Source organism: Anser anser, assembly GCF_964211835.1.
Source record: "Anser anser genome assembly, chromosome: 5".
Classification (NCBI taxonomy): Eukaryota; Metazoa; Chordata; class Aves; order Anseriformes; family Anatidae; genus Anser; species Anser anser.
Window position 1 is genome coordinate 34,290,685 of NC_139725.1, and position 12,891 is coordinate 34,303,575.

At 55.8% G+C, this 12,891-nt stretch overlaps 1 long non-coding RNA gene across 1 annotated transcript; it reads left to right on the top strand.

The window, feature by feature from the left end:
- The first annotated feature begins 2,368 nt into the window (after window positions 1-2,368).
- On the top strand, window positions 2,369-11,987 carry LOC310899710. Its single transcript, XR_014584594.1, has 2 exons — window positions 2,369-4,762; window positions 9,459-11,987. It is a non-coding gene; the product is annotated as an uncharacterized lncRNA (long non-coding RNA).
- The last annotated feature ends 904 nt before the right edge of the window (window positions 11,988-12,891 follow it).

The following is a 12,891-nucleotide window of genomic DNA, read 5'->3' on the forward strand; positions in this document are numbered from 1 at the left end:
GCACGGGGAGCACCACAGTCAGCCCTCGTCATGCTGGGGGCCCTGTGCGGGGACATGGGGCTGCTGGAGGGGGAGATTGAACCAGCCCAGCGCCGGCGGTGCCTGCTAGGCTAGAGATAATCTCCATTTAATTCTCCTGCAGACGATAATCCACTCAGGGATGTGGTCCCCGTGCTCCTTGACCTCTTAATCCCATTGCCACAGAGCCTGTTTAATGGGGAAGCTGGTGAAATGGTGCTGGGCATCCCCCAGCTCCCCATTGCCGCCTGTCCCTCTTGCCTCCCCCGTTCCTGCCTGGCACAGATCTGGCTTCAAAACCCCCCCTTGCTCTGTATGTCCTCCTCCCTGCTCTCCTTCCGCCCCCAGCTGAGACAGACGCAGGGAACCCCCAGATCCCGAGGCATGGATGTGCCCAGCAGCAGCTGCTTTCCCTGGTGGCATCTGGAGCAAAGCCCTCCGCATCTGCCAGCATCCGACCTCTCCTGTCTGCCGGGGGGGGACCGAAAAAGAGGGTTTGATCCCTTCTTTGTCTCCCGGGGCACCAATTTGGCAGCCCTGCAGCCAGGGGAGAGGTAGGGCTGCCTCCTGGTGAGCTGCCGAAGCTCGCTGGGTCACTGCCAGCCCGCAGAGGGCTCACACCCTCCTCTGGGCCCTAAAAAAATTAAACATTTGCTCATGAACAAGCCGTTCCCACAGGGGCAGGCAGCGTGCTGCCTCGGTGCTGCGAGCCCTGCCCGACCGGAGGCTCCCTCCTGCCTTTAGGGTCGGGGCCGCTGCCAGCAGGAGCCTCCCCCTGCTGAAATTGGGAGTGGGAGCGCGGATGTTCGGCTGCCTGGCATCAGACAGCGGGGGAACGTCCTGTTCCTGTTCCCCTTCATGCTCCCATGGCCTGACGTTAAAGGGCAGATTCATTCATGTGGGGCCCCGCTGCAGGAAGGTGAAGCGTCCTGTGTAGGAAGCAGCCTGGGAATTGTTTTGTCCTCTCTGCACCGTCCCACCCTCCCGGGATGCTTCCACCAGGGGAGCTGAAGCCCAGTGAAGGGGGGGGAATCTGCTAAATTAAAAAAAAAAAAAAACAAAAAAACCTCTTTTGAAGCTGAAGTCTTGCAGGCAGGCACTTCATCGCGCTCTTTTTTGCTCTTGCATGCATATTCAACCAGAGAAAGTGCTGTTCCCCTAAGGTGAAATGCTGGGATATTAATTTTCTGAAGTTCTCGATAAGCTATTGAAGATTAATTTTAGGGAAAGCCAGGGGATATGATGGATTGGAGCCCAAGCCTGCTTAAATATGCAATATTAAAAATTGATCGTTGTCTCTCCTTGTCATACACCCTGCCCCGGTGTCTGGGGCAATCCCACAGTCTGACAAAAAGCCAGGAAAATACTCAATAAGCCCCACGCCCAGCTGAGTGTGGATTTTAATAACTTTTGTTGCCGTTATTATTGTTAAAATCGTTTTTATTAGTTTCTGTTTTGGTTAATGCCTGGCTCTGTTGCGTGGATTGGCAGCTGGGGATCCCTCCTTTCCCTGCTGGAGCATCCCCACAGCCTCTGCCTGGGGATGGTGCTGAGCTGGTCCTTAAGCACTGCGCGACCCTGCAGGGGCACCAGGGAGCAGGGGGATGCGCTGAGCACAGGCACATCTGCCCACAAAAATCATCCAAAACCATTGGAGTTGTCAAAGCAGCGACAAACTCCTGCTGGTATTTCTGAGGCTGCTGCGAAGTCAATGTCTGTCTGCAGTGGAAGGTGTGAGGTCGCTCCTGGCGCTCATCAGCAAGGAGAAAGCTCCCTCCGAGCCTTCTTTGTCACCATCCGGATGAGAGAAAGTCCCCTCGATCCACTCCCACCAGAAATCTGCTGACGCTCGGTTCCTCCCCGCAGTTAATGACTGCGGGAGCGAGGATTTGCTGGCATCTGCACTTCGCAGAGAGCCGCCGGGGAGCGGGCGGCTCCCACCAAGGGTGCAGGGAGGACCTGCAGCAGGGTCCAGCGTCAGGTTTTTCTGGCTGACTTCTTTTCTACAAAGCAGCCGGGCACACAGCGTGGTGATGCTGAGGGGTTAGTGCGAGGTGTTGATCTTTGGGGCCGGGCTGCTCACCTCCTGCGTGCTGGACCGCAGGGATCGGCAGCGCATCCCCTGTGACAGGCTTCGCACGAGGAGCTGCGGTTGAGCGCAGAAATGTAGCGCACTTGAGCAAAGAGCTGTTATTTGCCTAAGGTCCAATCTTCCCTCATTTGCGCTTGGGCTGTAGGAGCACTTGTCCTAATGATTCATCCGTGCTCTTCACTGCAGCAGGCTGGCAGCGAGGGACGGGCACGTTTCTGCAGCTCCTGGGCCGTGCCACGTGCTGTGCCCCCATGCAGCAGCCCCCATTATGGGATGTGGCCAAAACAGCTGCCTGGCCAGCCCAGCATCCCTGCTGTGCAGCCTCCACAGCCAAACCTGGCTGCCTCCTTCCCTGTGACCAGATGGGAGGTTCAGCAGAAAGCCATGGCAAGGCATTGGCAAGGCCAGGGAAAGAGAGGAAGACAACAGGAATGGGTGAGGAGCATGGTTGGTTTGTTTGTTTTGTGGTTTGCTTTTTTTTTTTTCCCTTCACCAAATGCAGTTTTATTTTCTGCGTTAAAAATTTATGGAGCCCTTCATTTAATATTTATAAAGTAAGTGTCTTGGTGATAAATTACCGAGAAACACAACAGGGCAGCCTTGCTGCTGGGGTAGGAGTGCCCAGCGGAGCCTGGGAGCTTCCCATGCGTCCAATCTGTCCCTGTCCCTCGTCCAGCATCCCTGGAGACAGCGGGGACCGTGGGATGAATGATGCTGTGGGGCTGGGAGGAGGCTCCACACCGGTGTTTGTCAGTGTCAGGCTGTGGCACTGCTGGCCACCGTGTTTTATGGGGAAACACGGGTGGGAGCAGGAAGCCAGGCTGCCAGGGGCTGAGATGAGGAGACCTGCAAGGTGACCCAAGCATCCTCTGTAAACTCCACCAGGTCGATGCGATTGATCCTGCTGATCGTTCCCTCTGTCAGAGAGAGGAACAAAACCCTTGTGCCACCGCCACCCAGGGCACAGGAACCATTCCCAGAGGATAGGGACCCGTGGGGCTGCCGTGATGCCTTGCAGGAGCTCCAGCCCGGCCCTCACACACTGCAACGCCCAGCCCTAAATGTTCCTTCTGCTGCAGGTGCAACGCAGCAAATGTAGGCAACTCATCCGAAAGTCCCTGCGCTGGAGCTGGGTGGCCGCCTGGCTGCTCTGGATGGGTTAAACGACACTTCCCTGGGGCGTTTCAGGATCATTTGTTCCCTCGCTCCACCTCCCTAACTAGGCCTGGGGAGGTGGCAAGGGAGCGGACAAGGTGGCTGAAAGCAATTTCAGGCCTTGGAAAGAAATGAACTGGCATGTAACGGTGACAGGAAACTGTGCAATTAGTACAACGGGGCAATGTCAACAAGCTCTTAACGCCAGTTGTTATGGCAACACCAGGAAAAGCAATATCGGTGCTGGAAAAATCGAGAGGCTGAGAAACATCAACAGCAGCGGGCAGGACAGCGCTGGGGCGGCTCCAGGCATGCGACTGGGGAGACCTGGCAGCCCTGCCCTGGCTGGTCGAGCAGAACTGGGGGGAAAGAGGGTGCTGAGAGGTTTTTCTGTTAGCAAAGTGATGGTGCTCTGGGTCCTGCAGCCAGCTCTGTCCTTATGGGGCTCTCTGGTGACAGGGCTGCAACCCAGGCATGCAGGGAAGCTGCTGTGGCAGGCCCAAGAGGGCCGAGAGCGTGTGGCTTCAAGGAGAGACACATCCTGAGCCCTTTAGAAAGAGCCGAGTGACAGGAGGATCAGAGCACTGCAGGGAATTGTGTTTTGTCTAAAACCGAGGTCTTACGGCAGCTTTTGAGTGAATCTTAAGACGACGTTACGGGATCTCTCAGAAAACAGCATAGCGAGCCTCGCAGCTGGTGCAACGAAGAGCAAAGACCTCTGTGCGGTGTTTGTGAAGCGTTATTGCCCTCGCAGCAGTAGTTGAGTTAGTTGTTTCAGCAACTTAGGCCATTGGCGGCTGTTTGCACAGGGGGGTGTTTCTGCACAGCTCCGCGCCGCGCTGCCGTACGGGCTTGGGAGGCCTTGCCTCCTTCCACAGGGCCTCGTGCTGTGGGAATGCTCTCGTTGAGCTTGATGGGGCTGTTTGCGGGGCAAACGGTGTAAGGTCTGTAAGGAGGCACAACCAGGCCCACAGTGACGGGGGAGTTTCCTTAAAGATAATGAGCTGCTAATGAATGGAGCTGATTAACTGTTGCTCTCACCTGCAAATGCAGTAGTAGTGTGTGTGTGTGATGGTAGCTGGCTGTTGCATCTCTCTGGAGAACCTCTAGCATTAACTCTTGCTAGAGATGCTATAAACTTCATAAACTTGCTTCTCCCTGCAGCTCCAGCAAGGAGAGGTGATGGAGCTTTGCCCTGCTGCTGCTTCATGCAGTGAGCAGCCCTGGGAGTCCTGTCCCAGCCTCTGGGAACAGGTCCCTTCTTCCTCCTCCTGAAGACACCAGGGCTGTCCTGCTCTGTCTGCACCAGCTCCAGACTGCGTGAAGAGACAGTGTACTGAAACTGGTGCTTCCAGAGCCCAGCTCATTTGGCTTCAAGATATTTGCCTTGGGGTGGCCTCATGCTTCTCTGGTGGGATTGTTTGAGGTGAGATGAGTGGCCTGGAGACCATGCGTGACAAACGTGGGCAGGAGGACAGCATGGTAGCAACTCAAAAGGTAGGAGCCCTGCACCAGTACCCCAAGTTCACCCAGCTCACTTGGGAGGAGAGGAAGAGACCCCATTCCCCAGGGAGATTAATTCTCATCAAATTCCTGCAGACCTTAGGCAGCAGCCGCATGTCATCCGGCCCCGCTATGCCTTCCCCAGGCAGTGCCACTTCAGCCTCCCTCATCCTCCTGCTCCTTGGCCATACCCCGCGTGCCGTTCCTGTGCAGCATCCTTTGGTTTCTGCAGGGAAAGCCTTTGCCAGCAGAGAACGTGTCTGATTTTTTCTCGCTCCTCGGCAGCAGCTTTGGAGCTGTTGAGATCCCTGGGGACTGAGCAGGGCTTCAAACAGTCAGAGGAGTAGAGACCGAGTCTCCTGAGATGGCTGAGCACAGCGCAGCATCCGCTTTTTTTTTTTTTTTTTTTTGCTATGATGCTATCAAGACGTTTCTCTGTATTTCTTTCTTTGCAAATCAGTAGAATGCAGCCGGTTTCCCTCCCGCTGTTGTCAGGGGCTGTTGGGGAAGGTGTTTTCATTTCGGCTCTTGAGTTGAAGAATAAAGGAGGAGGAGAAGGTGGGGGAGAGGCTGCCAGAGAGAAGTATCAGAGAAGGGCACGGGAGAGTGGCTGCTCGCAGCTCACCTGCAGAGAGAATAACAGCAGGCGGCAGGGATGCAGGATGCTGAGCATCAGAAAACCCAGACTTGGCCCCAGCAGACACCAGGATGGGGTTGATGGATCTGGCTGGTTTTGGGGAGCCCCTGAAGTCTCTGACCTTCAGGCAGCACACCCCTGTGGCACCAGCTTGATTTCTCCCGCACAGGTAAGGGGCTGGCTTTTGCCCCCTCCTGCCATGTGTGGGCACCTGGCTGCACCTGCAGTTCTGTACAAAGCCCCCCAGGCTTTCCGCCGTCATTTTCCAGCCAGGCTCCTGACCTGGGTCCCACACTGCTCTGGAGCAGAATCCGCCCCCGTGCTGCCACAGCTTACAAGGCTGATGTATTAGTCCTATTCCCACTGAGCTCCTTCTTTGGGTTTGGCCTGCGATCATTAGGATAAAAAATATCCTTGGCACAAGCTGCCCTCCGCAGAAGTAATCCTTCCTCCCTGCTTGGCTCTGCTCCGGCTGCTGCCCTGCCAGATATCCCAGACTCTCCTGCAGCGGTCCGCTTGTCCCAGCTCTGGTTTGTATGGCTCTAATACCCACCTCAGGGGGATGGGGTCCCTCAGTACGGACCTTGCCTTCTCCAGGAGCTGCAGGTATGCTGCCACCCCTACTGGGCCATCAGTTGTCTTGCTGTGCATGTAAGACTACTACCCATGTGTCCCATACTTCTCTGCTCCTTGTGCATGTTCTCCTCCGAGCTCCCTTTATTCCTGCTTTTGCAGCTTGGGATACACCAGACTCTCCTGCCCTGTCCCCATGTAGAGGAAAGGGAGAAATGGCAGGGCACAGTGTCCCCTCCTGCCTTCCTGCACCCGATCCCAGTGTCCTGGGAGCAGAGCCTTCCCCCGAGGGGGCCCAGAGGAGATTTGAAGGCCCCCGTCGCGCACACACACACAGCTCTCTGCCAACTTGTGGTGCCACTCCATAGCAGCTGCAGGGAGGGCTGGGTGAAACTTGGGAGTCATTAACTCAGCTGGAAGGATGAGCTAATGAGAGGAACCTTGCGAGCTTCCCTCCCTGCTCCTGCTTGCTCGGTGCATATTAATCTTCCCAGCCACATGTGCCAGCAGCATCCCCGGCAGCTGAGCGCACTGCTGCATGTTTGCTTTATGGGCCATTGTTCCCGTGTCCCAGACCTCTGCTTGACTTGCTGTAGTTCTTCCCAGTGAATTTGTTCCAAATCAGATGATTTAGTGGCACGCAGAGACCTGGAGGTGGCACGGGGAGGCCGTGCACGTTAATGAAGTCCCTGTTAGTGCTCGCCTGCTGCCGCATGGGTGGAGGGAGGATGGGGTGTATGTAGCAGGCACAGCTCAGTCCCCATCCCTGTTGGCACTGGGGCAGCCTGGTGGGGCTGAGGATGGCCAGTCCCTCATGTGAAGGGCTCTGGGGTAGGGATTTGTCCAGCCGGGCTGGGTGATGGCAAGTCAGCTGCTATAGGGCCATGCTAGCATAGCAGAAATGTAATTAATTCTGTGCACTAGCCAGGGAATAAAGGGGAGTTTGAGTATGGAGGCTGTAAAACCCTCCTGGGTGAACACATCTATCTCGTCTTGAGCTTTGTGAGCAATCCCAGCTGTATACCTCCTAAAAACACTCCCGTGGAGCCACAGATTCCTGCACAGCAGCTGTAAGGCTGTGGACGAGAGGCTCACTTTTCTTAGTTAGGCTGGGAAATAGCTCACGGCACCCTCAGGATGCATTGACCCCGGGCTGTAAACCACTGATCTGCAGCTTGTGGAGGAGAGGAACAAGAAGGCAAGGCAGCAATCCCCACACAGACAGGCCGTACGCTCCAAAGGTGCCAGGGTGAGGTCTCAGTTTAAAAGCTGCTGCTGCTGTGAGCATCCCCGTGGGGCCAGCGGCAGTCCCGTCCCCATCGGGATGGGATGTGGAGCGAGGCTCAGCATGTGCTGGGCTCCATGTGCACCTTGACTCCAGCGTGGCTTTCTGCTCCTCTTCTTACCATAAGTGTTTGGTTTCACTTTAAAGGAGAACTTCAGAGGGGTGACCTCCGGGTGCAGAAGTCAGCGTGGTTTGGGGCCGCCAGACCCCAACCCCAATTAGCTCTGAGTGCGGGACTCTGCTTTGTTCTCCGGCTCAGAGCGGGGGTAGTGCCCGAACCTCAGGAGCAGGACATATTTAAATACTGCTGCTAACTGAAAGTATTTTAAGTCCATATTTCTCTTCAAAATTAACTCTTTTGGTTCAAAACGCCAAGCCAAGGCATGAGTTTTCTGTAGGCTATTAAAGCCATGTAAGTGTCAGTACCCACGAAACGCATGCTTGTTGCTCAAAAGTTAGTGCCAAGCCAACAGCTCGGGAAGCATCTGAGACCTGGAATGAAATATAAAAACAGATTTTGGCAACAGTAGCAGGCTCTCTAAGTGCGGAGAAAATGCTGTCAAGGATGAGCTCGGTCAGATTTGAGAAGCTGCGAACCCGAAAAAACAGAAAGGCTCGTTGCCTTTTCTGTCCTAGCAGTGACATCTGACCAACGGAGGTCTGCTCTTCTGATGATCCGCGAGGATGCCAGAGCCAGAAACCGAGCCTAGCTCGTTCACTGTGTCTAATGCCACCCTTCATAAATTGTAGGGCTTTTAAACACGAGTGCGTGTTGAGAGTGCTTTTTTGTCCTGTATCTAGGACAGGTAAGGCAGGCTAATAAAACTGAGTGCAGAGATTGAGTTTATACATATTTCAGTTAATTACCATCCAAATTAAAGCTTATTCAACTGATGAGTTTAAAAAAAATTAATCAGCTAGTGAATAAATGCAATATTAATCCTTTCAACACCAAAAGAAATAATAATCAGAAGAAATGTTAATTGCGTCATAACTCGAACAAGCGAGTTTGCCTTTCACAGACACGGGCAAACCCCAGCGTGGGCTGGTGCTGCCTGGTGGCTGCAAAGGGGCACTGGGCTGGGAGCAGGCACCCCGGGGCAGGGGGCAGAGGGGCCGGGGTCTCCCCCAAGCCCCCAGCACAACACAGCCATGGTGGGGACAGGCAGAGCCCACACCAGGACCGCCAGCTGCCGGCGGCTCCGTGTTGCTAAGCAAGGAGAAGTTTTAACGCCTTGATTAATGCCCTGACTCTGGGTGAGTAATTAGAATTAATGTGGGATATCAAATCAGGAAATCAGGCATTATTAGGAGGAATTAGTGATTTATTTTCATTTTACGCCTGGCTCACCCCAATCCCCCAACACAGACGGGGGATTTGGCAAGAGACAAAGCTCCTTCCTTGCAGCGAAGGAAGGGAGAAAGAGGCAGCGATGGGGAGAGGGGACGGCAGCAGAGCGCAGCGCTGAGTCCCCCTCTGCGTGATTAATCGTGGAGCTTCATCGCGGCCTCCTGCAGACAGCAGAGGGACCATCGCCCATGGGACGCCCGGGGTCGGGGCTGCATGAGCCAGGGCAGTGCCGTGCATGGGTGGGCAAGGGGACATCAACATCCCCGTACACGGGTGGGCACGGGGACACCAACCTGGTGCCTGGTGCGAGCCCTCCCAGCTGCAGCTGGCGCCTCAATCACTCCAGTAAGGAGATGGTGCTCCTGCACGCCTCATTGACTGTGCCTGAGAATGAATTTTAATTATACTGCCCGGGCGCTGTAAATCACCGGGGCAATTAAAATCCCCATTTGCACTGACTAATTGCGCCGCGGCATGGGTTGTGGCGAGACGTTCAGCTGCTTAGCCGTGGTGCGAGGCGGAGGTGCGGAGGAGCGGGGTGGATTTCAGAGGGAGCGTGGTCGGGGGGCAAGGGCAGGGGATGGAGCCCACCCTCTGCTCCTGCTTCCTGCTTCCCACCCCACATCCTCGGAGGACTGCTCAGTTTGGAGCCTGGTCAGAAAAAGCCCAAAGGAACCTCTGCTCCATACGTCCCTCACAGCTCTGGGAGCTTGAGCAGGTCTCGGCCTGGTAAGGAGGTAAAATGGCCCCGGAGAGCAACTCTCCATACCCCAACCAGACCCATCTACAGTTTTTCTTCTCAGGCAGGGATTTTAAGCACTTTTTCCCACTTTTTCTTTCCAAGATTAAGATGTCACTGGTATGGTTCTTCCTACCCCCTATAGCATCTCAGGGGTGTTTTGCATTGCCTTTGATGTGCCTCACGTGCTGAGTGCCTCCCAGAGAGCAGTGGGGGAAGCTTCAAGAACAGCGTTCAGTATGCACAAAGGCTGTCTCTGGAGAAGTTTATCTTCACAGAAAAAGGTAAGAAACCTTTCTGTTTCTAATTATTCTGAGTCTATAAACAGGCTAATATATATATATATATATCCTTTCTGCCCATCCACCCAGAGAAGGGAGGAAAACAAAAAACTGGGTGTCCCTGGGCATTTCAGGTGGTGCTGAATGTTACATCTCAGCCTTTGCCTCCTACCTGGGGTTTGGTCCCAGCTGTTTGACCGAGGAGCTGGCTGATCCCCTGCTCTTGCACAAGGCGAAGGCCAGGCTCTGTCAATGAGATGCCAAGAGAAACCAGCCCCTGCCCCAGCCCACGGTCCTGTGCAGGGAGGAACAGCTTCTTCTGGCTGGGTGTGAAGGCAGTGAGGGCTCGGGAGACTCCAGCCCCTGTTCGGGCTCATTCACCATGCAGCTGGCACTCCCCGAGGAGGAATGAGTGACTGCAGAGCTGACTGCTAAAACGTATCCCGCTGCGAAGCATCGCACAGATTTGCATATAGCTCTTCATCAGAATTGAGACATATTTGTTTAATTAGCACTGCTGTAACACAGGCTGGGCTGGAAGAGGTGCGGGTGAGCGGGCAGCGGGACCTCAGGCACCCCAGGAGAGCCGGACACAGCCATAGGGACAGCATCAAAGGGTTCCCCACGTGGCATCGAGCCGCGCAGTCAGCTCTCGGGGTGGCAGCAGGTCCAGCTGCAAAGCACGAGGCCTGTGCTTGGAGATGAGTGGGGAACCAAATGGGGCCGAGGCATCCTCCTGGGCGGCTGGAGGACACGGGTGCTTTGCTTTGGTGCTGCCTGCGGCAGAGCAGGGCAGCTGGGTCACCTTGCCCCGGGGTTTTCCAGCAAAGAGGCAAGGTACAGCCTGCGAGCTCGGTGATGGATAGGGAGGCATTAAATGGGACATGGGCCCGTCGCTATCTTGCTTTTCGGCATCACGGAGGGGTCCCCATGCCCTCAGCTGGTGCCAGGCAGCACAGCAGAGGGCAGGCTTTGGCACCGGCATCCTCAGCCACACAGCCTCTGTCGGGCAGGCAGATTGATAGGTGTCTGGCGGAAAACGTCCCGCTGATAGCCTGAGAACAAAACGCAAACAGGGAGAAATGACAGCTGCTCCTGTAGCTGTTCCATCATCGCTGCCGATAGCAGCACGGCGCCTGCAGCTCCGCGATTGATGCGTCCCCGGGGACGCCGGGAGCGCGGATGCCACAATCAGGGAGGATAAAAGAATCGCTGCTGGGACCCAGAGGAGGCTTCGGATCCTTATCGGGAACAAGAAGGACATCAATCTGGTGCCAGCACGGGCCTGTCAGATGCAGCCCGCACACTCAGCAGCCGGCCCAGCAGCGCTGGCAGGACGCAGACCTTGCAGTGGTGTGGAGCAGCTACTAATGCCATGTAAAGGACTCTGATTAGTTTAAAGCAAAGCCTGGTAGCAGTTTTCAACCGCGTCTTGAGGAAATTGCATCGTGACCATTTAAATCTCCACTGCTGCTGCCCTCTGGAGAGCGCAGGCAATATTTCTCTCTCCCCTGGAACAACGTCGTCGGTCCCTTTGACTTGTGTTTGCGCTCACCCTTCAGCTGAGGTAGGGCCACTTAGCAGGCGAGGAGGTGTTTGGGAGCCAGCCTCCCCTGCGCTCAGAGCACACAGCTCACCCTCCATGCCCCTAACTGGTGGCCCCGTTGCTCCTGGTGGCTGCCAGCGCTGTTCCCCACCAGCCCCATGCATTGGGGACCACAGTGCTGCTGTCACCCACACTTTTCCCGCTGGAGAGCTGCAGCAGGAGCGTGGGGCAGCAGCAAGTCGGTGCCCGGGCACACAGGAGAGGAGCCTGCGTGGGATCTGGGCAAGGCTGCCTGAAGGTGCCCTCCGTGCCTGCTCCCCACTTGCGCTCATCGGCTGTGACTCCTGGCAGGAGTGCTCCGTCTGAGAGCGGGCCGGGAGCCACGGGCAGGTAATTGCTAAAGCAAGCAGGGCCGCGTTAATTGAGGCGACGGCAGCCAGCAATGTGCTCTCAGTTAAGCCTTGGCTCTGCCGCAGCCGGTGGGCAGGCACCGCGTGTATCTGCCATCCCCTCCCGTGCTGTGCCCTGCTGTGGGCTCCGTGGCCTGCAGACACGCTCCTCGCCGGCCACCCCTGCCCTGCGTGGCACGAGGCAGTGTCTCGGGGACCCCCGTGCCATGGGGGACCCGCAGGGCCAGGGCTGGCCCCGCGTCGGGGAGCAGGGAGGGGTGGGATGCGGCTGTTATGGCAACAGAGGCTCCGGAGATGAAGGGAAGGAAAAAGGCATGCTTTAAAGCATGTTTCCATGGCAACAACCATCTTCAAAGGCCTGGATGAAAAAAATAAAATAAAATAAAATTTGTAAAAAGAGGAGGTTTCCGTAGAGGGGGCACCTCTGTGGTGGTGGGGGAGTCAGACCAGGAGCATGGGGCCTCCTGGGAGGGGATGGAGGCTGGCAGAGAGGGGGGAGCAGAGCTGTGGGGATCAGGGACGGCATGATGCCCCCTTCCTCACCCACATTTTGGTTTTGCTACTGGTTCTGTGCTCCGTACACCACAGGCTCCATCCTGCAAGCCGCAGAGCACGCGTTTGGCCACAACCACTGCCCTCACGGCCTCATCACTCCCACCACATCATTTTGGGTTGTCCTAGCCCCCAGGTGAAGCCTCTCTTTGCTCACCCAGCCCCGCTCACTGTCCCAAAAGCCCAGCTCTGCCATCACAAACTGCTCCCCGCGCTGGGGCATAGCCAGCAGCCCAGTCTCGCTGCCCATAGCCCGCATTGCTGAAAACCACAGGTGGATCAAAGCTACTGCTTTGGTCAGGGGAATTTTTATTTGGCCAGATATCGAGGTGGGGGAAGGAAATCTCCAGGGCCTCGCCTGGAGCTGTGTTTCAGCAGCCACAGGGGGTGAGGTGCCTGACCTAAATTCGGCAGCAAGGTTTGTTGCAACGGATAAGAGGGGAAAAAACAAACCTTGAAAGGGGGAAGCTTGGATTGAATTAAATCTGGATCAAATCACAGCCGTCTCCTCTGTGTTTCTTTAATTGGAACTTCAGATTCGGTTTATTGTTCCCAGCTCCGTCGTTTTCAGTTTCCGATGTGCCGCAGGATTTGCTATCTCAATCAGCTGCGATGGTCGTGCAGGGAAATTTGGGTTGCTGAGGTTTCTGGAAGTTGGGAAAGGGAGGATGTTTTGTTGGGTTTCAGAGTTAGAGCTCAGCGAAGGTGAGGGGAAGGGCCCTGACTCCGTGAGACTGCTGCTTTCACTG